The sequence below is a fragment of the Suncus etruscus genome, chromosome 2, assembly GCF_024139225.1.
Source record: "Suncus etruscus isolate mSunEtr1 chromosome 2, mSunEtr1.pri.cur, whole genome shotgun sequence".
NCBI lineage: Eukaryota > Metazoa > Chordata > Mammalia > Eulipotyphla > Soricidae > Suncus > Suncus etruscus.
Genome location: NC_064849.1, coordinates 27,039,678 through 27,065,773, shown reverse-complemented (window position 1 = coordinate 27,065,773; position 26,096 = coordinate 27,039,678). Strand labels below are relative to the sequence as shown.

The 26,096-nt window shown below is 39.2% G+C and overlaps 1 protein-coding gene across 1 annotated transcript in view; it reads right to left on the bottom strand.

The window, feature by feature from the left end:
* Positions 1-26,096, bottom strand: part of AP1S3 (adaptor related protein complex 1 subunit sigma 3) — an 84,650-nt gene that overhangs the window by 18,806 nt on the left and 39,748 nt on the right. The gene's annotated exons all lie outside the window — the stretch shown is intronic.

The window sequence follows — 26,096 nt, the reverse complement described above, 5'->3', positions numbered from 1 at the left end:
ATTTACTTCATAATATTAATTATAACACAAAGGTAAATTGAATTATCAAAACTTAGATCAAATGGATCAATTCAAAATTATTGTTATATCTGTCCATGGGGTCACTAAACTCTAAGGATTGCCTTAGCCCTTTATTGTGACTTCTCAATCACAAACTCATCATAGGAGGAAAATTTTACAAGAATCTCTCTTTAAAAATTGAATTAATATTCTTCCTTTACCAAACACGCTTATAGTTGAAAATTGTGAAAGGGTTTACTTTCAAAATTATAACTCACCTCTATGTCATGATCATAGAAACAATGGTAACATAGAAAGAAGAAAGGGGAGGAGATGAAGACAAAGAAAGAGCACTGGCTGAGAAGGAAAGCCATGTTCTAAGTTTTCTTATAAGTAAAGTATTTCTCTTTAATACAACTTGATGAATGCACATGAGTCCATAGTGATCTGATTACAATGAACTCAATTACTGTCTTTACAGTTACCAATTCCATATGAAAACACCAAAAATATACTTTTTTGGAAATTTTCCAATATTCAAATACAATGTTCCTAATTATATGGTAAATCTCTAGATTCATTTATTTTATGTTATGTTATTTTGGTTTTTTATTCATTTATTTTATTTTATGTTATTTTGGTTTTTTGGGTCACACCTGCAGCGCTCAGGAGTTACTCCTGGCTCTATGTTCAGAAATTGTCGCTGGCAGGCACAGGGGACCATATGGGATGCCGGGATTCGAACCACAGTCCTTATGCATGAAAGGCAAATGCCTTACCTCCATGCTATCTCTCTGGCCCCTAGACTCATTTATTTTATAAAGCTGTAGCTTCAGATTCTTAGGCCAATATCCCCCCAAATTATCTCTCTCCTTTCTGCTTCTAGTCCCTTGATTCTTTTTGATTCTACCTGTAACTGGCAAGATTCTGTATGTCCTTCTGTGCCTAGAGTATTTCAGTGAATATGATGTTTCTAGCTCTCCCATTCTATCACAATTTCCAGGATGTCTATTTGTAATACTGATTTATTTTCTATTTTGTGAATATGTGTGTACATACATAGTCTATATACACATTTTTTAAGCCATTCATTTACTGAAACACTCAAAGTTGATTCATATCTTTTTTTTGTGAATAATGTTGGAACAAGAAAGAAAATACAATCATCTATCAGAGATAATTTCATTTCTTTTGAATATATAAACAGATGTAAGAATGTTATAACATATGGTAGGTCAATTTTAATGTTTTGAGTAAGGTATATCCTTACTTTTCTCTAACAGTACCTAAGCATTCCCTTTTCTCTATATCCTTTTTTAATGGTAATTCTAATAGGAATGAGGGATTAGTTCCTTCCTTGTGCTTTGAATTGAATTTCTCTGCTGTTAGTATACGGAGTATCTTTTCATACACTTTTAATAAGGTTATTTGTTTTCTTGCTATTGACTTTCTTGAGTCTCTTATATTTTGGGATATTAACCACGTAAAGGTGTCCTAAGATTTAAGAGTTGATGTCTTAAGTAATTCCTTTCATACCAGAAGGTGTCTCTACTTTGTCTTTTGTTTTGGAGTCACACTCAGTGATGCTGGGGTGGGGGTGAGGGTTACTCCTGGTAGACTCAGGGAGCATATGAAAAGCATATGGGATGCTGAGCATTAAACCTGTGTCAGCTACATGCAAAGCAAGCATTCTACCCATGTACTATTGCTCCAGCCTTGTCTCTACTATATTGATCATTTCCTATTATGAAAAGAGCTTTTTAGTTTGATATGTCTATTTTTGCTTTTGTGACCTTTAGAGCTATTTTCAAAAATGTATTACCCAAACAAACCAATGTCTAGAGGCTTTTTGTTTGCTTTGTTTTGGGGTCACGCCTGGCTATGTTCCAGGTTTACTCCCAGCTCTGCATTCAGAGATTGATTACTCCTGGCAGACTTGGGGAAGCATATGAGGTGCCTGGGATTGAACCCAACTCAGTTGCATTCAAGGTAAGTGCTCTACTCACTGTATTATCTCTCTAGCCCTCCAAAGTCTTTTTACATATTTTTCTGGTAATTTTAGTCTCAGGTTTTATATTTAAGTATTTTAACTTATTTTGAGTTGACTTTTAAATATGGAGTAAGATGGGGGTTTAATTTCATTTTCTGCATGTAACATGGCCAGTTTTCTTACCATTATTATCTTTTTCCTGTTGTACATTCTTTTGTTTTGTTTTGTTTTGTTTTTTTCAGGCCACACCCGTTTGATGCTCAGGGGTTACTAATGGCTAATTGCTCAGAAATTGCCCATGGCTTGGGGGGACCATGTGGGATGCCGGGGGATCGAACTGTGGTCCTTTCTTGGCTAGGGCTTGCAAGGCAGACACCTTACCTCTAGCACCACCTCGCTGGCCCCGCTGTTGTATATTCTTGGCACCTTTGCTGAAGGATGAACTAAATTTTAAATATAAGTTCTTTTAATCCCCACATTGTAGTTACCTGGTTGAAAACTTTGAATCAAATATCTCAAGTTAAAGTGTCTTTGGCAAGACAACAGATTTTTCTATATAGTTTAGATAGAGTAGGGGCTGCTAAAGAAGGAACCTAATCCTGTTTTTAATGAATTGTCCATATGATCATATTTCAAAGAATTTTAAAAGGCTTAACTGAGTGAAAGAAAAGAACATGTAAAATTTACTTTGGCACCTTGTAGACTGGTACTAATTTGTTTTTCAGAGACTGTCAGATGGCATGATTTTGACTCAACAACAATACAATTTTAATTTTAAGTTTGATAGTTTTATCAATCCACAGTTTAAGAGGAACACTTTCCAAATCAATTTAGTCTACATTGTAGGAGTTATTTTTATTTTAAAGGTTTATTATAGAGGTTGTGTCATGCAGTGGACAAAATCTATAGAAATTAAGCCAACTTTAAAAAAATTGTTTTAAAAATAAGGGGCCAGAATGAAAGTACAGTGATTAGGGTATTTACCTTCACATAGCTAACTGGGTTCAATTCCCACCAATCCATATAGTCACCCAAGTACCACTCAGGTAATCCTTGTGCTCATAGCCAGTCATAAGTCAAAAGGAAAGTATGGCCAAAAGGAAATAAAAAATGTATAAATAAAATATTCAGCTCTTTTTACTAAAATAATTTGATTCTGAACATCATCAGATAAATAATAAAATCTCACCAGTTGGTGAGATTTAGGGATGAAAGAAACATGATCTTTCCTTAGAGATCCTCATACTGTCAGCTTACAGATATAGAGATGTCCACCTTTCTGGTTCATCATAGAAATGAGATGTTTTACAAAGACTTGAAGACCAAGATATCTCAAGTAAAGAGAATGCAAGTTTAAAAGATTTGCTTCCCGATAGCTTCAAGGAAATTCACCCTTTAATATGGAATGTTAAATATTTGCTCAGAAATATTTCATTAGCTACCCATTTTACTGAGAACACAGTAATGAATAATTCAATAATGAAAGTTACTTATTTCTAAGAATCATAGTGAGAAAGGTTTTTTGTTTTGTTTCATTTGCTTTGTTGCCTTCCAAGAAAAGATCATCATGAAAGTGACATTCTAAAAGTACAAAATTGAATTATAAAACATCCTCGGTGGGGCCGGGAAGGTGGCGCTAGAGGTAAGGTGTCTGCCTTGCAGGCGCTAGCCAAGGAACGGACCGCGGTTCGATCCCCCGGCATCCCATATGGTCCCCCCAAGCCAGGGGCGATTTCTGAGCACATAGCCAGGAGTAACCCCTGAGCGTCAAACGGGTGTGGCCCAAAAACCAAAAAAAAAAAAAAAAAAAAAAAAAAAAAAAAAAAAAAAAAAACATCCTCGGGATTCTGAACACAAGGTTCACTTTGGACATTCACTGATGACTAGTAAATCTTTTGCTACAGTTTAAACCAATTTCTCCTTATTTTATTCAGGATTTATAACAAGATATCACTATGCCTGGAATACTAACAATCTTTCCACATAACTTAACACTTCCCTTGGTCTTTTCCTTCCAAAGAAATAAACCTGGTTTTTGTCTTCTTCCTATTGGTTTTATGTCCAAATCTCAAAAATCATTATTTTGATTCCTCCAGGATTTTTCTAGAACCTGAATGTTACTTTTAATTTTGGGAGCTCAAACCAATGTGAGAGTCTCAAAATTCCTTTGAGAGGCTATTGCTGAGATTCATTATTTTGCAAATCTAAGTTGCACATATCTCAAATCAGTTGTTTTTCTTCTTTAACATGGATCAATATGGATAATGTAGAACAATAACCAGACCACTTTTTCATAGTAGTGACAAATTCAAAAAGAATGGATGATTCATTCATAATACATAATACATATCCACAAGGCCTATTTGAAATATAAAATGTACACCAAATTCAAAAAAAGAAATAAACATATTCCAGTTCTTTCAATAATCACATGCCATAAGATAACAATGAATGACTTAGTCCTCTCATAATATATTTGGAACAAGAGCAGTAGCTTATGCTGAGCTGTTCCATGCCCAGATTTGATATCATTTGAGACTACACAGAATCTTAGTGACTTACCAAAGTGTATATAACCTGAAGCTATAAATTTGGGGTTATTTTTTTTGTTTATGTGCTTGGTTTTCTGTTTGTTTGTTTGTTGTTTGATTGTTTATATTTGGGCAGTGCTCAGGGCACCATATGTTCCATGGGGGGGTGAAATTCAGGTCAGCCACTCTTATGATGCAAGATCCACTGTATTATCTCTCCAGGATAACACTGCAAGTTTTAAAGCCAAACATGGAAAGCTCATTAAAGTATTCCTTGGAGCTCAGAGACTCCAAGGAAGTCAAGGAAGTTAGCTTAGAGATAGCTTAGAAACTAAACAACTGGTGATCCACTCTTGGACTATGCCCCAAATTTCCACTTTAGCCCGGTAAACAATCTATGTTACCAACTAATCCCAGTGCATTCCAAGGAAGCACCAGCACTTCCTACCTGGGAAGTACAGAACAAACCAGAAGCAACATATGTGTCTGCTGCCTTGACTTAGTTAACAGTTTTCCTTTTTTATTTTAGGATTTTTTTGGACCACTCCTGGCAATACTCAAAGGTTGCTCCTGACTCTAAACTCTGTAATTAATTCTGGCAGGGCTCAGAGGACCATATAGGGTACTGGGAATTAAACCCTATAGAATATGTGCATCATACCTGCTGTTCTAGCTTTACTGCACACAACAACTCCTTTCTGGGTAAAGTGAAAAGCATCAAACAAGAGCAGCTTCATTCTGAACTCAATCCAGCACTCAAGAACAGACAGAGAAGCCTTTCCTTGAACTAACACTGTCATAATAAGCACACTGCTTTGCATTTCAGGATCTGAGCTGCAAGTACAAATACACAGAACATTTTCATTTCCCCCTGAGATTGCATCTACTGGATGGCCCTTCCTTTGGCAGTCCCAAACCCAAGAGTATCAAAGTTATTGCTGAGTCAGAGAGATCGTACAGAGAGATGCACTCACCACTGAGCTCCAACCCTGAGCAAAGCACATAGTTTTAGTGAAAAAGAATGGATCAAAATAGTAACCTATATTAAGAGACATAAGGAAAAGAAAATAGAGCAAGAGGATGGCAGAAGGGGAAAAAAAGTGCTTTCCTTGCACATGATTGACCTTAGTTCAGTGCCCCACATGATAATTCCTAGACCACTTCAAGGGGAAAACTTAGTATAAAGCTGGGGATTAGCCCTTCTAACCCTACACCATCACAAGAAAATACAAAAACACACCTCTATGAACCACATAACCTTGGCCCTTTGCCCAAACTTTGCGGTCATTCTGGAAATTCCTGTTCAGATTCACACGTACACTCTCAGCTTAGCTGCTCTCCTGAGGCATTAAACACTCTTAAGAACTATCACACAGGAGGACTTTGGGAATTGGGGCATCATTGGTATGACAAGACCCTGTCAGTCACATCTCCATCACTACTTTAAAACCTGCATAAACTCTTTATTTCATTTTATTTTATTGAAACAATTGTGATCTACAGAGTCCTTCATAGCACATAAACTTTTTTTTTTTTTGCCTTTGATTTTTAGGTCACACCCGGCAGCGCTCAGGGGTTACTCCTGGCTCCAAGCTCAGAAATTGCTCTTGGCAGGCTCAGGGCACCATATAGGATGCCGAGATTCTAATCACCGTCCTTCTGCATGCAAGGCAAAAGCCTTACCTCCATGTTATCTCTCTGGCCCCAGTGCATAAACTCTTAATGTAAATGGTTGTTGAGCAAAAGAAATGCCATTCTTGGAGATTTTCTCAGTTTCTCTCATACCTGTACCACCAAAGGTAGAAGGGTGACCAACTAATAATTTTCTTGTTAGAAAATTGCATATAATCTTCTGCCCTAGATTTCAACTTTCTCATCCCTGCATCTTGCCTACACTTTCATTTTTTTTCAGGGACCCCCTAGAATGTAGAAGGTAAAGTTGATTCTCTCTTGTCTTTAAAAACAAAGACTTTCTCCACAAATCCAGCCTTCATGAGAAGTGAATCCCAGTATCAGAAGTGTCCATTCTTTTTGACTGAGTAAATTGACTTTGAAATCAATCCCCAAAACATACCTTAAGCACAGATAAATATTTAAGCATTAGCTGTTTGCCATTATTTTTTTTAAAGAAACAGAAATCAAGATAAATAAAACTGGAAACCAAGACTAGATATTTAAATTGCCTAAAATAAAGAAAAATGTCGATAGAATTTGCTAAAAAAATAAGAATGCTTATGACATATGTTAAGTTTTTAAAGGACAATCTAAATTTATATCATAGCATGATATAAAACTTACATTAATACTTTCTGAAGAAAATAGACTAAATTGTTAATAGTGTTTATCTTGGAATAATAGAGTTATGAACAATATTTTTGTACTTGCCTAAAGTTCCCAGAGTTTGCATTTGAGGTTCTATAGTAAGAAAAAATGCTTAATAATGGCAATATTATGAAGGGTATTAAAAATCAGTCAGCATTCTATCTGAAGATAGGATACAAAATAAGTAAAACAAAGAGAGTAGATAAGAAAATATTAAAATGAGTATTGTTGCCAGGTGAAAGCAAGGGAAGAATAGTGTGGAGTCAAGAATCATTCTTTGTCTTTATTCTGAAACAGTCCTGGGCCAGAGAAAAGATCCAAAGGGCTGGACTACATACTTTGTTTTGTGTGTTTGGGCCACACCTTGTGGCGCTTAGGGGTTACTCCTGACTCTGAGCTCAGAAATTGCTTGTGGCAGGCCCAGGGGATCACATAGGATGCTGGGAATCAAACCCAGGTCTGTCCTAGGTCAGCCACCAGCAAGGTAAATGCCCAACTGCTGTGCTATTGCTCCAGCTCCAAGAGCAACTTCTAAGTACCATGTTGAGATTAGCCACCAATACCACCAGTTGTGATGTTCCTATTCTCCTAAAATTAAAAATTAAAAAAAATTAAATTTAAATAAAAAATGTTCATAGAACAATGCTACTTCATTCTAGCAATGAATTAAAGAAAATTAAGAACAAGCAGAATGAAACTTTTAGTTTAGGCTTAATTCACACTGCTGGAGCCTCATCTTTCCAAGGGCACACTGTAATCCAGGGAGTTTGTATAATTACTAGAGTGAATCTCAAGCAGCATATTCATTTATTTGGTGTTGGGGGTAATATCCAGGGCCTCATACATATGAAGCATGCAGGCACTCACTCAGTACTGAGCTCCAACCCTGAACAAAGCACATAGTTTTAGTGAAAAATAATACATCAAAATAGTAATCTATATTAAGAGAGTATTTGCTCCAGTCCCCTATATGTAGACTGAGTTGAGGTGTGAAATCCACTTCCTGCTATTATGTGGCTAAGAGACGAAGGAAAAAGATGAGAAGTATAAATAGAAGAGTAAGAAGAAGTGGAAGAGAAGGAAAAGGAAAAAGAGCAAGAAAGGGCAGAGTAGAAAAATGAGAAGAAAAGGAAGAGGAAGGAGACAGAGAAGATAATGACAAAGACATTGAGCCAAGAATGGGTCAAAAAATACAAGTTTTAAAAGGCAGAAAATTATATTCAAATATGACATTGAAGAGCAAGGGACTATTAAAAGAAAATGACTTTTTAAAAGACACATGAAAAAATGCTCCAAATCACTAATAATCAGGGATATGAAAAATTAAAACAGCAACGAGATATCATTTCACACAAGTGAGACTGGCACACATCACAAAGATCAAGAAGAGCCATTGCTGATGCAGATTCGGGGAGAAAGGAACTCTCATTCAATTGCTGGTGGGAATGCAGACTGGTCCAGCCTTTTTGGAAAACAATGTGGATAAAAGTAGAACTTGAGCTTCCAAATGAGCCAGCAATACCACTCCTAGGGATATACCCTAAGAACCCAAAAGCACTATACAAAAATGCCCTCTGCACTCCTTTATTCATTGCAGCACTATAGCCAAATCTAGAAACAACCCAAGTACCTGAGAACAGATGAATGAAGGCTAAAGAAACTGTGGTACATCTATACAATAGATACTATGCAGTTGTTAGAAAAACTGAAATCATAAAATTTTCTTAGGTATGGATGGACATGAAGATTATTATGCTAAGTGATATGAGTCAGAAGAGAGGGATAGACATAGATAAACTCATTCATTTGTGGGATATAAGAATAAAAGATAATAGCTAATAATATCCAGGGACAATAAAGATGAGACTCGAGAGGACCAATCCATGGTAGGAACCGTGCCACAAAGAATGATGAATGCAGTTAGGGTAGTGAATGGTTGGTCAGTCCACTGTGACAAAGATAGTTGTAACTGATCACTCTGGAAAAAAAGTTGGATACTAAAAGGGAATAAAATTATATACATGATATCCCTTCATTATCAACAGTATAAATCATAGTGTCAAGAAAGAAAAAAGAGGGGCCGGCAAGGAGGCGCTAGAGGTAAGGTGTCTGCCTTGCAAGTGCTAGCCAAGGAAGGACCATGGTTTGATCCCCCAGCATCCCATATGGTCCCCGCTGGAGGTAAGGTAGCGCCTTGCAAGCACTAGCCCTGAGCGTCAAATGGGTGTGGCCCAAAAACCAAAACAGAAAGAAAGGAAGAAGGAAGGAAGAAGGAAGGAAGGAAGGAAGGAAGGAAGGAAGGAAGGAAGGAAGGAAGGAAGGAAGGAAGGAAGGAAGGAAGGAAGGAAGGAAGGAAGGAAGGAAGGAAGGAAGGAAGGAAGGAAGGAAGGAAGGAAGGAAGAAAGGAAGAAAGGAAGAAAGAAAGAAAGAAAGAAAGAAAGAAAGAAAGAAAGAAAGAAAGAAAGAAAGAAAGAAAGAAAGAAAGAAAGAAAGAAAGAAAGAAAGAAAGAAAGAAAGAAAGAAAGAAAGAAAGAAAGAAAGAAAGAAAGAAAGAAAAAAAGTGGGCCCGGAGAGATAGCACAGCGGCGTTTGCCTTGCAAGCAGCCGATCTAGGACCAAAGGTGGTTGGTTCAAATCCCGGTGTCCCATATGGTCCCCTGTGCCTGCCAGGAGCTATTTCTGAGCAGACAGCCAGGAGTAACCCCTGAGCACCGCCGGGTGTGGCCCAAAAACCAAAAACAAAAACAAAAGAAAGAAAGAAAGAAAGAAAGAAAGAAAGAAAGAAAGAAAGAAAGAAAGAAAGAAAGAAAGAAAGAAAGAAAGAAAGAAAGAAAGAAAGAAAGAAAGAAAGAAAGAAAGAAAGAAAGAAAGAAAGAAAGAAAGAAAAGAAAGAAAAGAAAGAAAGAAAGAAAGAAAGAAAGAAAGAAAGAAAGAAAGAAAGAAAGAAAGAAAGAAAGAAAGAAAGAAAGAAAGAAAGAAAGAAAGAAAGAAAGAAAGAAAGAAAGAAAGAAAGAGAGAAAGAGAGAAAGAGAGAGAGAGAAAGAGAGAAAGAGAGAAAGAGAAAGAAAGAGTGAGAAAGAAAGAGTGAGAAAGAAAGAGTGAGAAAGAAAGAGTGAGAAAGAGAGAGAGAAGTAAAATGCCTGCCCCAGAAGCAGGGAGGGAGGTATGTGGGACAGGGTGGGAAGGAAACTGGGGACACTGGTGGCAGGAAACATGCAATGGTGAAGAGTGGTGTACAATGTATGACTGAAACTAAATCATGAACAATTTTGTAACTACAGTGCTTAAATAAATTATATAAAAATAAATTAAATAAATAAAATAAAATGGATTTTAATAGAAAACTTAAACTCTCAAAGAACGTTGGGTAGTAGAAAGAAACTTTATGTGTATTTCTGTTCCAAGAATAGAAAGCAATGATTTGAAATAGACTTGCAGAAAACCACAGCTCAGCTAACAGTCACATGCCTCCAAGGTCAACACAAGATTACAGCCCGGTCTGCTCTGGAAGCTGGAAAAGCACCCCTCTGAAGCAGAAGTAAACCCAACATAAGTTTATAAAACAATATTATTAGATTACTGGCTTGCTGAGACAAATTCAAGAGACAAGGAAAATGGAGGAAATGCTTCCTTCTATCCCACAGTTATTCTGAAACCTTCACCCTGGCAGTTGGCACCTGGGACAGCTCTGAAGATCATTCAATCACAGTAGCAGCTAAAATATTTGTGTTTCAGAAAGACCCGAAATCCCAGGCCTCTTCTTCCATTTATGCATTGACTGGCACCTGCCACATGCATTTTTATTGTTGTTGTTGTTAGACTTGAGAGACCATATGGGATGCTGGGAATCAAAAACGGTCAACTGCTTGCAATGCAAATATCCTACCCACTGTACACTCTGGGTCCAACATGCATGCAATTTATATAAAACATACAATATAAGACTTGAAGCCAGAAAGATAGGAAAAGGGGCACTTAATGCCTTACATGCAGTTAACCACACTGATCTTCAGAGTCATTGCTGAGCACCTCCACCTAATGCAGAGTTCCTCAAAATTTTTAAACAGTGGCCAGTTCACTGTCCCTCAGACCATTGGAAGTCCAGGCTATAGTTTAAAAATAAACTATAAATAATAGTGGCCCAGGGGCCATAGTTTGAGAATCCCTGCCCAAGACTGAGTGAAGTTGAAAGACAGAAAGGAGTTGGAAAGCATATTCCACACAGGAGCACTGTGTGTGGGCCCAGAATGTGTCAGCTGCTAAGCAGGACAGGTAGCAGTAGAAAAAAACATCTGGTGGGCTAAATAAATGTCCTCTGCAGGCCATGTGTGACCTGCAGGCCATAGTTTGAGGACCCCTGATATTGGCCCCAAAACAAACAAACAAACAAACATATAAAAATCAAAAATCTTTGGAGATGGGAGTAGACAAAATGGTAAATCAAGAAAAAGTGGAGTGTATTTAAGAGGTAGAATCCAAAGTGAAACTACCAATTTTCTCCCAAAGAACATTCTAAAACATGCAGGGAACCAACACCAGGACCCTTCAAGGGAAGGAATCAGGCAGGTACTGCAAACAGGGAACATGTCTGGAGGAGAAGCACTAACCTCTGGCCTCCAGCACAGTGAACATACATGAACACATGCATGAACACATGCTTCACTGGCTGCCCCTGCCCGACAAGCTCCTAGACCTTTATTTAAGGACACAGTGAGTGAGCCACACAGCTGGTGCCCAGTTCAGCTGCCTCCTGCCCTGAAGAGAAAACAACCATCACTGACAGCAAGCAGCTATGTATCTAGACTTTCATAAGTGACTTTCACTCACAGAGCTGTATGAGATCATGATTTCTAGAAGGACCTAGTCAGGACACTTCAGAACCTAAAGATAAAGAGATGAACTTCAAGATTCCAGAACTTGGGTCAGCCAGCTCATTGCCCACAAATGACTGCAGCTTTATCCTCAGAGAGAGGGAGGGAGGGTGGCAGCATGGAGGCAAGGAGGGAGGCAGAGAGGGAGGGAGGCTCACTCACTAAAGTAAGATTGGAAGTTGATGACCAGCCAATCATCACATGTGGAAATAATGAAAGAGGGTTTTAACATTTTACCAATACAAAGATTAAAACACAAAGGAAAATGAATTTAAAATTGTATACATTATAATCTTTTGTTAGAGTCACCAGAAGATGTCTCTCATCCAAAAATGAAAATGTAAAATTTGTTTTAGTCTTATAAATCTGGGACATCTCAATATCTTAATGTAGTGTCATCCCAATAGTATCACATGAAATCTAATGAGAAAGTTATATAGAAATCTACCAATCTACCAATACCAGTGAGGCTTAACACAGAAGGCTTAACTAGTACCAATCACAGTCCAGTAAATCCTTAGGCAATGACTAGTAACACTATGGAGAGATATAACAACCATTTCAAATTGACCTGTATTGATCTAAGTTTTGATCATTCCATTTGCCTTTGTGTTGTAACCAACAATATGAAGTAAATCTGTTTGTGCCTCCTAAGTTGACTGTATTATGAACTATTCAGTAAATAACAATGATATAGTAAAAAAAGAATTGTAAATGTAATTGGGAGTTTGTTACAGTTATCTAGGGCCTAGCAATCCAAAGCAAAACAGGAGTTACCAGGTGGAAAGGCACAAATGCAGAAGGTTGGCGGGGGGTGGGGGGGTGGGGGCTGGAGGGGTAACAGTGAGTACCAACCACCTCATTGCTTTGAATAATCAGAAAATGTATCTGAAAAAAAACCTGCTAGTGTAGTGGAGGAAAAATACAAATCAATATAGAGAAAACCAGAGGGGAGATAAGCTCCAAAAACAGAAATGATACAAGACGGTGAGTGTATGGTGGGGCTGGGGGCAGTTGAACTAAAAGAGGCAAGTGCTTGAGTACTAGACAGAACAGGGCACCAGAAGATCAGGTAATAAATGAACTGAAAAACAACCAGGGTATTAGAAATACAGAGCGAAATGCAGAAAGAAACTGGAATAATGTGAGTGCCTTGGGGAAAGAACTTGGGAATGGAGAAGCAGTGCAGCTTTTCATTACAAATTCTCTCAGCCTGTTAGATTTTTCTACTGTGTACATCTCCACCTAGGATTAAACAATGAAAAGGAATATTCAGTGGCAGAAACTCCTGCCCTACAAGTGTGAGGTCTTGAGTCCAATCCATTGTGTCACCCATAAATGCCAGGTGCTATCCCCAACACCCTGCTATTGGGTACCCCTGGTGTGTATGATCTCCTTGCACACCCATGTAATCCCTCGTGAATACCACAACCATGTATATGAGCAACATTTAGTGTCTCCCACAACAAGAAAGGGATATCTAAAGATGAAATTTGAATTTTTATTATAAATCAAAAGAAGCTCCAGAAAGAATAAATAACTGGTGGTAGAATATCTATACTGTGACATTAAAATCCTATCATGAAGGCCAACTGCAGTTCTGAATATCCCCAAACATTCTACTAGTGACCTGGCACTATGATTACTGCACCATAGAGCCAAGCAATGCCACAATCTCAGGCACTAAACTGCAAGCCCAGTTGACTAAGTATCACCAGAGTGACTCTGAATGCCTTTGTGAAACAACTGATAGGCTTTCCAACAAAATAATATGCAATGTTACTACCCCTCTTCCTCCCAACATTTAACTAAAAACTCAGAAGGAAAAGTCCCTCGATCCATTAATTGATCTGAAGTACCTGTCATAAGTGGTCCTTCATTTGATGGAACTGTGTAGTATCAAGTGACACTAGTTTCTCGAATCAAGGGATGGTTCATTTTCTACTTCTAGGTGGAGAAATACACTTGCAAAAAGTCTGATCTGACTTCAAGGCATATAGTTTTCATCAGAATACTAAGTTTGGAGATTTTCCAAAGGTTTGGCTGATTCTGTGCCAATCCTCCATATTTTCTCAAGGCCCTATCTATCTCCCTTAGCCTTAATGTTTGCCATGAAAGAAGCCTCAGATGTAGGAATCAAGCCAGGTTCTCATACATGTAAGGCATTAGCTGCACCACCAAACTATATACCTGACCCCTAAAGTCTCACTTCTTAAAGAGTCTTTTCCTATCATATGTGTTTTCCCTTTATGATACTTTGCATGTCTAATTCTGAAAAAGGAAAGTCATGTATTAGAGCAGGAGGAATAGTACAGGGTTTAAAGCATTCACTTTGCTAGCAATCTGATCCTTGGCACCACATAGCCCCCACCCAAGCATAATCACTGGGTGCAGCCACTGGAAGATCCTGAGCACCATGGGGTGGTCTAGGTAACCCCTGCATTGTAAGGCCTGAGCAGTACCACACCACTTTGAATTACCATGCTTTGGTTATAAGATTAGGCAAGTATCTCCAGAAAGGCTCTTTCCATGTTCCCCCAAAAAGTTATGTTTGGCTCCATTTGTTGCTCTTGAAAGACTCCATAAATATCAGGATTGTTGAGATTTTATACACAACATCATTTGAACCCTATATTAACATACCAAGTAGCCACAGTCTTAGCTTTTCCATAAATATTAGGGAACATTATGATTTTTCTGGAGATGAATTTCTTCAAAAGGCCAGTGTCTCACTGCATGTTGTACACTTAATGACTGGAATCACTGGTCTCTCTGATGTAGTAGAGTCAACTAACACTTGTTCTATTTACCAGATCTCCTGCCAATTTGTGCTGATGAGTGGTTGAATAGTCCTCTGGCCAGAAGAGTTTAACTGTATCCGCAAAACTGAGAAATTCAGCTGCTCTATTCTCTCTGCCTAATCGAGGACAGACCACTCCACATGACTGCGCACTCATTCCTTGAAGGCCTCAGGGTTTCTGTGTTTGGAAGGATAACAATCACCCCAATTTCCTTCCTCTCAGTCTAATCCGGAAACCACAAGAGCAGCCTCTAGCTGTTCTTTGAACAGAGTAGCAATCAAAGAAGTTTGCAGAAAGTGGGAAGAAAAGGGGACTCACTATATCCTTAACTGCCATGTGCATTCAGCTCATAGAGTTCTACCCAGTTTTCTTCTCTCTGTAAAAGTAATTTGCCTGTGCCAGAGCAATTGCACAATAAGTAGAGCATTTGCCTTGCATAGGGCCAACATGGGTTCTATTCCCAGTATCCCATTTAGTCCTCCAAGCTTGCCTGGAGTAACTTCTGATCACAGAGGCAGTAATAACCCCTAAGCACCAACTGGGTGTGCCCCAAAACAAAATAAACAAGTCATTTGATTAAGTCTTCAGTAACCCAAACTTATTAGTCTTTACCTGCATGTAGACTAGAAATAAGATTGGCTAGCCTAGAGTTTCTTAGAAGTTTTTCAGAATGAAGATTGACCAACAATCTGCCAGTGCTCTAACCTAATGGCCTTTGAAACAAACTAATTATAAATCAGAAACTGGGAAATACTGTTTGTCAAAATGCTGTATTTTAATCACAGCCTCAGAATTGCTCAATGTCCAGATGCTGGAGCGATAGCACAGTGGGTAGAGAGTTTCCTTACACACAGCTGCACCAGGTTCAATCCCCAGGACCACATATGGACCTGCAAGCACTGCCTTAGCGAAGAGCTAGGAGTAACCTCTGAGCATTGCCAAGTGTGGACCAAAAATAAAAACAAAACAAAGTTGATCGAGGGCCTGTTGGATATGGACTACCAGGTCAAGTCACGTCATTGGCTCAGGTACCAGGTTCAAAGTAGTATGGTTGTTGTTGAGGAAGGATATAGCTTAAAAACTTACATCTGAACATAAAAATAGCTCATCTCTTTGACCCTCAGTTTTTTCATATCATCTGTCACTGTTCGGGCATCAGTTGTACCAATCTTATCGGCTGGCAAGGGTCAATTTCCTCATCCTAATGTATTTGGAGACTGAAGATGTTTCCTCCAGGTCATGACTGGGAAAGAATGGGTCATAGGCTGTTGACCAGAGACTTGATTCTCTAACAGTGTTTATATAGGAACAAAAGAGAAACTGGGATATATGGAAGGTAAAAGTACATAGTCCTGGGAGTAGGTGAGGTGCTGGGGAGAAGTTCAGCATGAATAATGTGGCTTAGGTGTATCCTTAGAGTGTAACCAGGATTCTCTGTGTGTCTGAGGGACAGTTCAAGGTCAAGCCTTGGACTAATAGCAATATTAATCACAGGGGCATGTCAACCCTCTTTGTGCTGTCCCTTGCCATCTTTAGTGTGGTGGTGTGTCCGGTGTCCTTGTTTGAGGAGAATCCCTCAAACAAGCTTTTTTATAGGGCCCCCTGAAACAAATAGCTCTACAGAGGCTCCATCTTCCAGGCAGTTCAGGAAGAGTATCAAAGAGGGCAGCCAACACTCATCAACAAAAGAGAGATAACAGCAGAGTCAGGAGGAAGACTGCAAAGGATGCAATGATTTTCCACATCACAACCTTTTGGGAACATAGTCTAACATAGGGTCAACACTCAACAGATCCTGTTTTGTCTATAAAATCATTCCAAAGTCTCACCTCTAATCTATGTCCCCTTTCTTTATACTGAGTTCATCCAGTGCCTCTTTACTTTGGACCAACCATCCTCTGTCTAGCCCACTGTTTCCCTACAAGTTGTTTACCATGATCTGATGTTAAGTGTTTGTGAGGGTCATTTCAGAGATTCCAGAAGAGGACCTGCTAAGTCTTGGGGGATTCATGGAATATCAAGTTTCTTAGCTGACCTACAACCTTGTCTCTTCAATCCCCTCTCTAATCCTTATGTCTAATCCTTATGTCGAGTTTACACCAGGAAGAGCCCAAAGAGATTGCTGAGTCATGGAGGGTTGTTCTTGGGCTTTTGACTACTGACCTCTAGTCTTTTATTTATTTATTTATTTATTTATTTATTTATTTATTTATGTATTTATTTATTTTTAACTGCTGACTTCTAGTCTTTTTTTTTTAATTTAAACACCATGATTACAAAGTTGTTCATGATTGAGTTTCAGTCTTTTAATGTACACTACCCTTCACTCATGAACATTTCCCATCATCATTGTACCTGGTTTTCCTGCCCTCGCTTCCCCCTACCTGCTTCTGGAGCAGGTATTTTGCTTCTCCTCTTTCTCTCTCTTTCTCTCTCTCTCTGTCTCTCTATCTCTCTCTGTCTCTCTCAGGCATTTTGATTCTCTCTCTCTTTTCTTTCTCTCTCTCTCTCTCATCCTTTTTAGACACTGTGACTCACATTATTGTTAATGAAGAGATACTTTATCTCTATCCAAAACCCAATTATTGACCCAAGTGATCAATTTCAACATAGTGGTCCCTTCTCTGCCCTAATAGCACTGCTCTACTCTTTGTGGCAAGCTACCTACCATGGGCTGTTCCTCCTGGCCCTCCTCTCTACTATCTCTGGATATTAGTTCCATACTATCATTTATTTTTCTTATATTCCATAAATGATATTATCTATGTCTATCCCTCTCACTTTGACTCATTTCACTCAGCATAAAACTCTCCATATCCATCAATGTATAAGAAAATTTCATGACTTCATTTTTCCACTGCATTGTAGCTATTGTGTAGATGTACCACAGTTTTTTGGGTTTTTTTGTTTTTTTTGTTGTTTTTTTTTTATCAACTCATCTATTCACAGGCACTTGGGTTATTTCCAGATTCTGGCTATTATAAATATTGACCACTAGTCTTTTAAGCATGCAGCCACTCATTCTCCCCAACTTCCCAATAAGGTCTGGACTTGAGGTTCCCATTTTTTACCTGCCTGTGATTGTTCTATAAGGGAACAGTATCAATTCATGCTTTAATGAAATTTGTCTTCCCACCTGACAACATGCATTTATTCTCTATAGGTAGGAAAATTGGAGGAGGGTGTCCCCTGTAGCTACTATTCATGGAGGCAATTGGGATAATGGGGGTTGTAGGACAAGAGGGAACAGAATCCTGGCCAGCTCACTCCTAGGTGGTGTGCCTTTAACTCTGAATCAGGCCATCAGTGTCACAGAGTCAAATACCTTTCCAGGGTTGGGCCGAAGATAACATTTGAAACAAGGGGAAAAGTTCAGTATAATACAATCAGGGGTGGAAAAAACAGTTCAACTGCTAAACACACCTAAAGGGTAAACAAGAATGCACTCAGTCATAGTGATGGGGAACAGGGAGAGAAGTAGCTAGAATCAACAAGTTTCCTGTGTCCCCTCCTCATGTTCCCCCACCTCCCGGCTGGTGAGAATCCATGAGCTGAGCACATCTTCCCTGCAGGTTTCCACCCTCAGTACCATGTGGTCCCCCAAGCACAAAGCCAGAGTAGCTCTAAACACTAAATGGATATTCCCCTCTCACCTCTTCCGCCCAAATAAAAGGTCATTAAACAATCAAAATGTCTAAAATCTGGATAATTACTGAAGACTATAGGGGTACTTTTAGTGATGACTTAAAAAAACAAATATAATGGCAAATCATGTGTACAGGCTAAATTCATCAGCAACAAAGGCTTTCTGATTGTCATCTGGATTGAGTTAGAGCAAAGGCCAGGAGCCCAACATCAGCTACAGCAGCCCTGTGGTCTGTGGCCTTATCTTTTATTTGCAGTTGCTGTAGCTGCTTATTTTGAGGAGTAGCCCTCTCCCACAAGAGTTCTGCTTCATTGCAGTTCAGGCTAACAGGACTATCAACCCTGGTTCTGAAATCAGTCAAGTTCTGATTCTGTTGTATCCAATTATATCTGCTTATATTCCTCAAAAGTATATATGAGAAGTGAAAATCTGGAAGACCAGGGAATCTCATTTGGGGCTTCTTCCATCAATCTTTCTCCTTAAACAAAACGCTGGAAAGAAAGAGCCAAAGTACTCAGTGTAATTTCCTTACCCAATCTTTGTACACCATCTGGTGGCAGGACTCTCTACTGCCTGCCAGTGAAATGCTTGTTGAAGCAAGAAACAAGTGGGTGACGAAGACTTAATACAAGAATTAGGTATTGGTTAGACACCAGAAGAAAATGAGATAGAAACAATTTATGAGTAATCCTCAAATTAAAAGGTAAAATATTGGAATTCACTAAATTCTAGAACCACTCTTATAAAACTCAAAAGAGGCCTTGTTAAAGAAAAATCCTAAAAAATTATGTTATCTTTTCATCTATTTTGCAAGGAAGGAAGGGAGATAAAAAGGAGAAGGAGGTAAGGGAAATAGGATAAGCAGCCTGTGAAGGGTTAAACTACCTCATCCAAATTCATGTGTAGTGACCCTAGTCCCCATGTCTAAGAATGTGATCTTGCTGGTTCACATATATTGAGATAAGAAGAAACATACTAGCACTAGGCAAAACATTAATCCACTATGACAGATATCATTACATAAAAAAACAGTTTGGACACACACAGCAAAGATAGCACCAGCATGACAAAGCTGGGAATGACAAAAACTCAGGCAGGCCTTGAAATGCTGGTGAATGACAAGATGACAGCAACCCAGGAAAAAATGAAGAAAACCATAAAAGACTCTCACTTAGAATCTCCAAAAAGAGTGGAAAACCCTTTTTTGAGGAACTAGGAGACAGCACATTTCTGTTGTGGAAACCTCTCCCTCTTCAGGAGTTCAAAAGCCCGAAGAGAGAGCTTGTCTCTTGCTTTGCCCTATGTGGCTTCTTCATAATCTCCACAATCACTGGCCTTGTTTGAATTGTCATTCCAATTCTGCATTAGAAAACTAAACCCTCCGCATTCCAGAGATCAAGTCAGCAGATTCCATTCCAACTTGGCAAATATTTATTCAGTGTCTATCACCATGAGCTATCTAAACTGAAATAATTTTTCATTCCTGGATTGGCAAAATGCTAACCTGAGAATGGATCCCTGAGCTGATTGTTTACAAACCTCCTCATCTCCAGACCTAGAAAATGCAGACTTAGAGAGCCGGCTCTGGGGCTAGTGTTTGTGGGTTGAGAGAATCACACACTTCAAGCATACTCCCAGATCCTAGTCTAAGAGTCTCAACGCTTGGCACCTGAACCCACTTTTTACTTTCCTGGAAAGCAAATTTTTTTTTTGTTTGTTTTTTTGGGCCACACCGGGTGGTGCTCAGGGGTTACTCCTGGCTATCTCAGAAATAGCTCCTGGCAGGCACAGGGGACCATATGGGACTACGGGATTCGAACCAACCACTTTAGGTCCTGGATCAGCTGCTTGCAAGGCAAACACCGCTGTGCTATCTCTCTGGGCCCCCAAAATTATTTTTTTAATAATCATATCCAGGCATGTTTTATTATAAACCAGATTAACACAACACACTCATTGCCATGTTTGCCATTTGCTGATTTCATGCCAGATTCTATCTAAAGCACATTATACGCAGTGCCAAATTTCACCTTCATTCAGTGTCAAAGGTAGACTACTACAATCATTTCCATCTAACTGATTGGAGCTATGCAAATAGACTGTCTCCAAGCTGGGTCAAAGGCTGTAGAGATACAGTGAGTAGGGTGCTTGCCTTGCACCTGGAGATCTGGGTTCAATACCTGACCCTGAGTACCACCAGAGAGTGATTCCTGAGTGCAAAGTCACAAGTAACCCCTGACCAATTATTGGAGGTTGGAGAGAGAGGATGGTGGATGGGATGCTTGTCTTTTTTTTTTTTTTTTTTTTTTTTGGTTTTTGGGCCACACCCGGTGATGCTCAGGGGTTACTCCTGGCTATGCACTCAGAAGTCGCTCCTGGCTTGGGGAACCATATGGGACACCGGGGGATCGAACCTCGGTCCATCCAAGGCTAGCGCAGGCAAGGCAGGCACCTTACCTCTAGCGCCACCGCCCGGCCCCGGGATGCTTGTCTTACATGCAAACCATCTGGACTGTTTTCTCCATGGCACCAAATATAATTTCCCAAGCACTCCCAGGAGTGATCATTGAGTACAAAAACCGGAGTGTAGTCCAGGTGTAGTCCATACAAATATATATATGATTAAAACACTTTGCTGGCAGGAAAAAAGATAGCATTCATTTATATAGCTTAACTCAATGAAATGTGGATCCTTAAGACTTCTTATAGAAGTGAGCACAGTAAGGAGCATGAACTTAGGAAAAATTACTGTGGTATCTCTGCCAATGGTCTATAACATTACTGAGAAGATGAGCTATTACTTCCTTTGGTAAGATCATGAAAACAAGGCCCGAGAAATAATCTAGGATAGATAGAGCACTTGTTTAGCATGAGGAAACCTCGGTTGAATTCTAGGTACCACATATGGTCTGGAGCACTGCCAGGGGTCACTCCTGCACACAGAATCTGGAACAGGCCTTGAGCATTTCGGATGTGAGCCAACATCCCAAATCACTAAAACATGGAGCTGTGTCAGTAGAGAAATCCTTGTTAGTAGCATTGGTGGGAAGGGTCAAAAGGAGAATAAAGAGGAACACAGGTGCCTCTCTTATTGACAATGCCTTCCATTTGCCTTTCTTTTCAGATTTCTCTCTTATAGTCATTCAGCCAATAATCACTGAATGTCTGCTATGCATGGTCAGGTGCTGTGCCAAGAGATGAGGATTCTGCCAAGAACAGCACAGTGAGTGTCCCTTTGGAGAACATTCTTATAAAGGGGGACGGTCTATTAAACTCCATGGATTCTAATCAGGCACAATGTGTTAAAGCAGACAACGCAAGAGCCAGGAGGAAATAAAGCAACCTTGACTAAGGGTCAGGGAGCACTTGAAAAAGGGACTTTCAAGACTGAAAGAAGGAAGAGGATAGATGATAAAGGAAAGGTTCAAGAAGAAAAGAGCAGGCAAAGAAAACTGTGGGTTGAAATAGAAAACCATAAAAAGGAACATAACAAATAGATCCCTAACTAGATCACTAGAGATGGAGAGAGAAGTGAGAAAGAGGGCCCAGAAAAAGAAGGCAGAGGCAATATAATGAGGGTGGTCTTGTGAGCTACAGGAAGGAGTTTGGATATATTCTACTTAATGTGATGGAATGAGGAGGCCAGCAATGGGTCACACTTGCAACTATGGCCACCATGCATCATTAAGCAGGGAGAAAGCACTACAAGTTATCTAAGTTGTAGAGCCCAAAGGACTTGTATTAGGTCTGAGATAGATAAAGGGGCCAAGAATAATTATTGGGGCTGAAACAACTGAGAAAGGGTAGGGTATTTGCCTTGCCAACCCAGGTTCAATAACCAACATCCATTATAGTTCCCCCAACATTACCAAGAGTGATCCCAAGAGTACAGAGTCAGGAGTAAGCCCTGAGTAGCACCTAATGGGGGCGAAAAAAGACTTCCCAAGTGTGGCAGCAACTTCTCTGAGCTAAAAAGGAGAGGGAAGGAATTCTCCAGGGAGAGAACAATCAGGGCAGTGGAACAGACTGTAGTCGTGGTTCTCTGAGATGAGGAAACCATTCTTCAATAAAGACTAAGAATACAGGTTTTGCTTTTTGGTGTTCAGGAGTTCTTCCTGGCATGTTTCGGGCTCACTCTTGCTAGTGCTCAGGGAACCAAATAAGGTATCAGGGACCAAATCAGGTGATGGTTGTATTGTAAAGCAAAGAGCTTGCATCGTGTACTCTATCTGGACCCCAAATTCATATTTTAATGAGGAAACAGAGGCATACAGAAAGGAAATGACTCACCATAGCTGCAAAATGAGTGAATAAATTCAGAGGATCCAGGTCCCTGTTGACCAGTCTACAGTGCTTGTAAAAGAGATCCCTCTCTGGAAAAATAGTCCAGAAATATCGTTCGAACAACCAAATCTGGTGTTATGTAAATGGATCTGGGGGGATGAGGTATACAGAAGGAGGAGAGCACAAGTACAATAGTGGAGGGAAGAGGTCACTTGGTGGTGGTGGGGGGGGGGGGGGTTGGAAAGTGGTGGGTAAAGTGTTAAGCCTGAAACTGTTAGAACAGTATTGTAAACCACAGTACCTAAAAGAAAAAAAACATAGAAACAGGCTGAGGGTGAGAGGAAATCTGTGGACACTGGTGAAAGAGAACATTAATGAAGGGATTAGTGATGGAACATTATATGATTGAAACATCTCAATAAAAACAGAAAAGACAATTCTGTAGTGGGGCCTGTTCTAGTTTGTTTTAAAAAAAAAACAAAACATTAACAGCTGAACTGAGAGACCTTGATAGACCTACTGCAAGCTCTATTTTCACACACACAAAGAAAAAGCTGTAAGAACAGGATGTTAGAGCTGTGAATACACCCCTAAAAGCCACCGTATCTTTAATAGTGCTTTGACTTTCTGGACAACTTCTGGACAACTTTGATGCTGTCATCCCTATAGAAACACAATGATTTAACAGAATGGACAGCTAACAAGATCTTACTAAACCTTCTGCCATTGAAATTAATATCGTCATTATAGATACATTAATTTTCACAAATGTGCTTGGTATTCTACTTTTTCATCTTTTTTTAAATGTTCTTCTCTTCCTTTTTTATTTTTTTCTATTGTTTTTTAATAACTTTGCTCTCATTTACCTGGAAATAAATATATTACAGTCAACTATATGACTATGTGATGTATTTTCTTTAAATGAAGTTAAAAAAAAATAAAAAAAAGAATGGGGCCGGCGAGATAGCATGGAGGTAAGGCATTTGCCTTGCATGCAGAAGGACGGTGGTTCAAATCCCGGCATCTCATATGGTCCCCGCTGCCTGCCAGGGGTGATTTTTGAGTGTAGAGCCAGGAGTAACCCTGAGCACTGCTGGGTGTGACCCCAGACCCAAAATCAAAACAAACAAACAAACAAACAAAAAAAGAATATGCTTCTAGTCAAACAGCCATAGAAAAAATGTGTTCCTATATGGCCTGGCAAAGAAAATGAGAGGGCCCGGAGAGATAGCACAATGGCGTTTGCCTTGCAAGCAGCCAATCCTGGACCAAAGGTGGTTGGTTCGAATCCCAATGTCCCATATGGTCCCCCGTGCCTGCCAGGAGCTATTTCTGAGCAGACAGCCAGGAGTAACCCCTGAGCAATGCTGGGTGTGGCCCAAAAACCAAAAAAAAAAAAAAAAAAAAAAAAAAAAAAGAAAAGAAAAGAAAATGAGAGTTGAACAGATGCCTTAGAAATTTGTTGCTTAGGATAGAGGAAATAATGGAACTGTGGGATTGGAGATAGAATGGGCAGTAATGGAATGTAGAAAAGAATGGATGTAGGAGGTTAAGCTGCTGGCCTTACATGTAACTGAGCCCCAGAACCACATACAGTCCCACAATCACAAAGACAAGAGTAGCACCTGAGCACTGCTGGTGCACCCCATATTCCACATCTGCTTCCCCCTTCAAAAAATATAAACTCTTTCTTTCTCTAGAAAGGAGGAAACAACAATGAGTGCTGCAGCTTTCATATATATTTATTCAAGTTCCATTGAATTTCTGTTTGTTAGTTTGGGGAGGAATTTTTATGTGTTTTGGCACCACATCCAATGATGGTGAGGGATTATTCTTGGTTCAGTTGGGATGATTCAATTGGTTCATTTCATGGGATGCCAGGGATCAATCCCAGGCTTGCTATGTGCAAGACAAGTGCCCAACCTGCTAAACTACCTATCATTCCACTTTTCCAGATATTTCTGAGAACTGTGCTTTCCACTTTTATGATGACAACATCTGCATGTTAAAATACATATGATATATATGTATATATATCATATAGGGCCATACTCTGATGTCAAAGAATATGATCAGAGCCTGCAAATCTACGAGTTTGTTCAACAAAATAAATGCTCTCTTGGATACCTTAGATCTGTATCTAATGCCAAGTGAAAGTTTTAACAAATACATGCTTCCTTGTAAATAATAAATAATAACTATATAATAACTATAAATAAATATGAATAATATATAGTATATAAATATACTAATAAATATATTATATTTGCATCTTTGTATGAATATTCATATTTATAAATATATAAAATTATGTGATGTATTTATATATGAATATATTAAATAACATAAATAATCATAAAATTAAAGCTTCCTTGAAATAAAAATTACATCTAATTTTTTAAAATTAAAATTAAATTAATTAATTAATTAAAAATTAAATTGATTTTAAAATAAAAAAATATACCACTGGGCCCGGAGAGATAGCACAGCGGCCTTTGCCTTGCAAGCAGCCGATCCAGGATCAAAGGTGGTTGGTTCGAATCCCGGTGTCCCATACAGTCCCCCGTGCCTGCCAGGAGCTATTTCTGAGCAGACAGCCAGGAGTAACCCCTGAGCACCGCCGGGTGTGACCCAAAAACAAAAACAAAAACAAAAAAATACCACTGTAGTTTGGGTTGGCGAGATGAGTCAGAAGGATGGAACTTTGACTGTGAAAACCAACATGGGGGCCGGGCGGTGGCGCTAAAGGTAAGGTGCCTGCCTTACCTGCGCTAGCCTAGGATGGACCGGGGTTCGATCCCCCGGCGTCCCATATGGTCCCCCAAGCCAGGAGCGACTTCTGAGCGCATAGCCAGGAGTAACCCCTGAGCGTCACCAGGTGTGGCCCAAAAACCAAAAAAAAAAAAAAAAAAAAAAGAAAACCAACATGGGGCCGAGAGTACTGCTGCTTGTAGCCCTCCAAGCACTGCCAGGTGTGGCCCTGAAATCAATCAGTTATTTAATTAATTAAACATTGAAAGACTGTAGTTTGGTTTCCCACAGGCTGTTCCTCAACCTATTCTGCTTTGAAGTTTTAGTGGTTTCTTATTTTTTTTATGAATAATGCATGCTTTTTTACCTGACTTGCATACATAATGTCATTGTAGTATTTTCCAGAACTCCCACAAATAATGATTCTGAGGCTAACTTTGAAAACTTCTGTGCCTTGATCAGTCTGCATACAACAGAAACTTCAATTCCTAATATGACTGATAAAGTACAAAACCCACAGAATTGGTATATTAGAGAGAAAGAATGTTAAGCTTTCCATTTGAGTACAATCACTGGAAAAAATGCAGGTATGGTGATCCTACTCAGTTAAAACCAAACAGGAAGAATCTCTCTGAGCAGATTTGTTCTGAGAAACTTCTCTGAGAAGTTTGTTGGTTTTTTTGTTTGTTTGTTTGGGTTTGTTTTTTGTTTGGGGAGTGTTTTTATTTTATTTATTTATTTATCTTGGTAACACTTCTGCTAAGTTCCTAAAGAAAATGATGGGCACCAATTCTTCCCAAGTAATCTGTTACTGGCTGAAAATTCTAGAGTCTTCTCAGAATAGATGGGCGAAGATTTATTTCCCTTTCAGCTTGAAGCCACAGCCCACAGTCACACTCT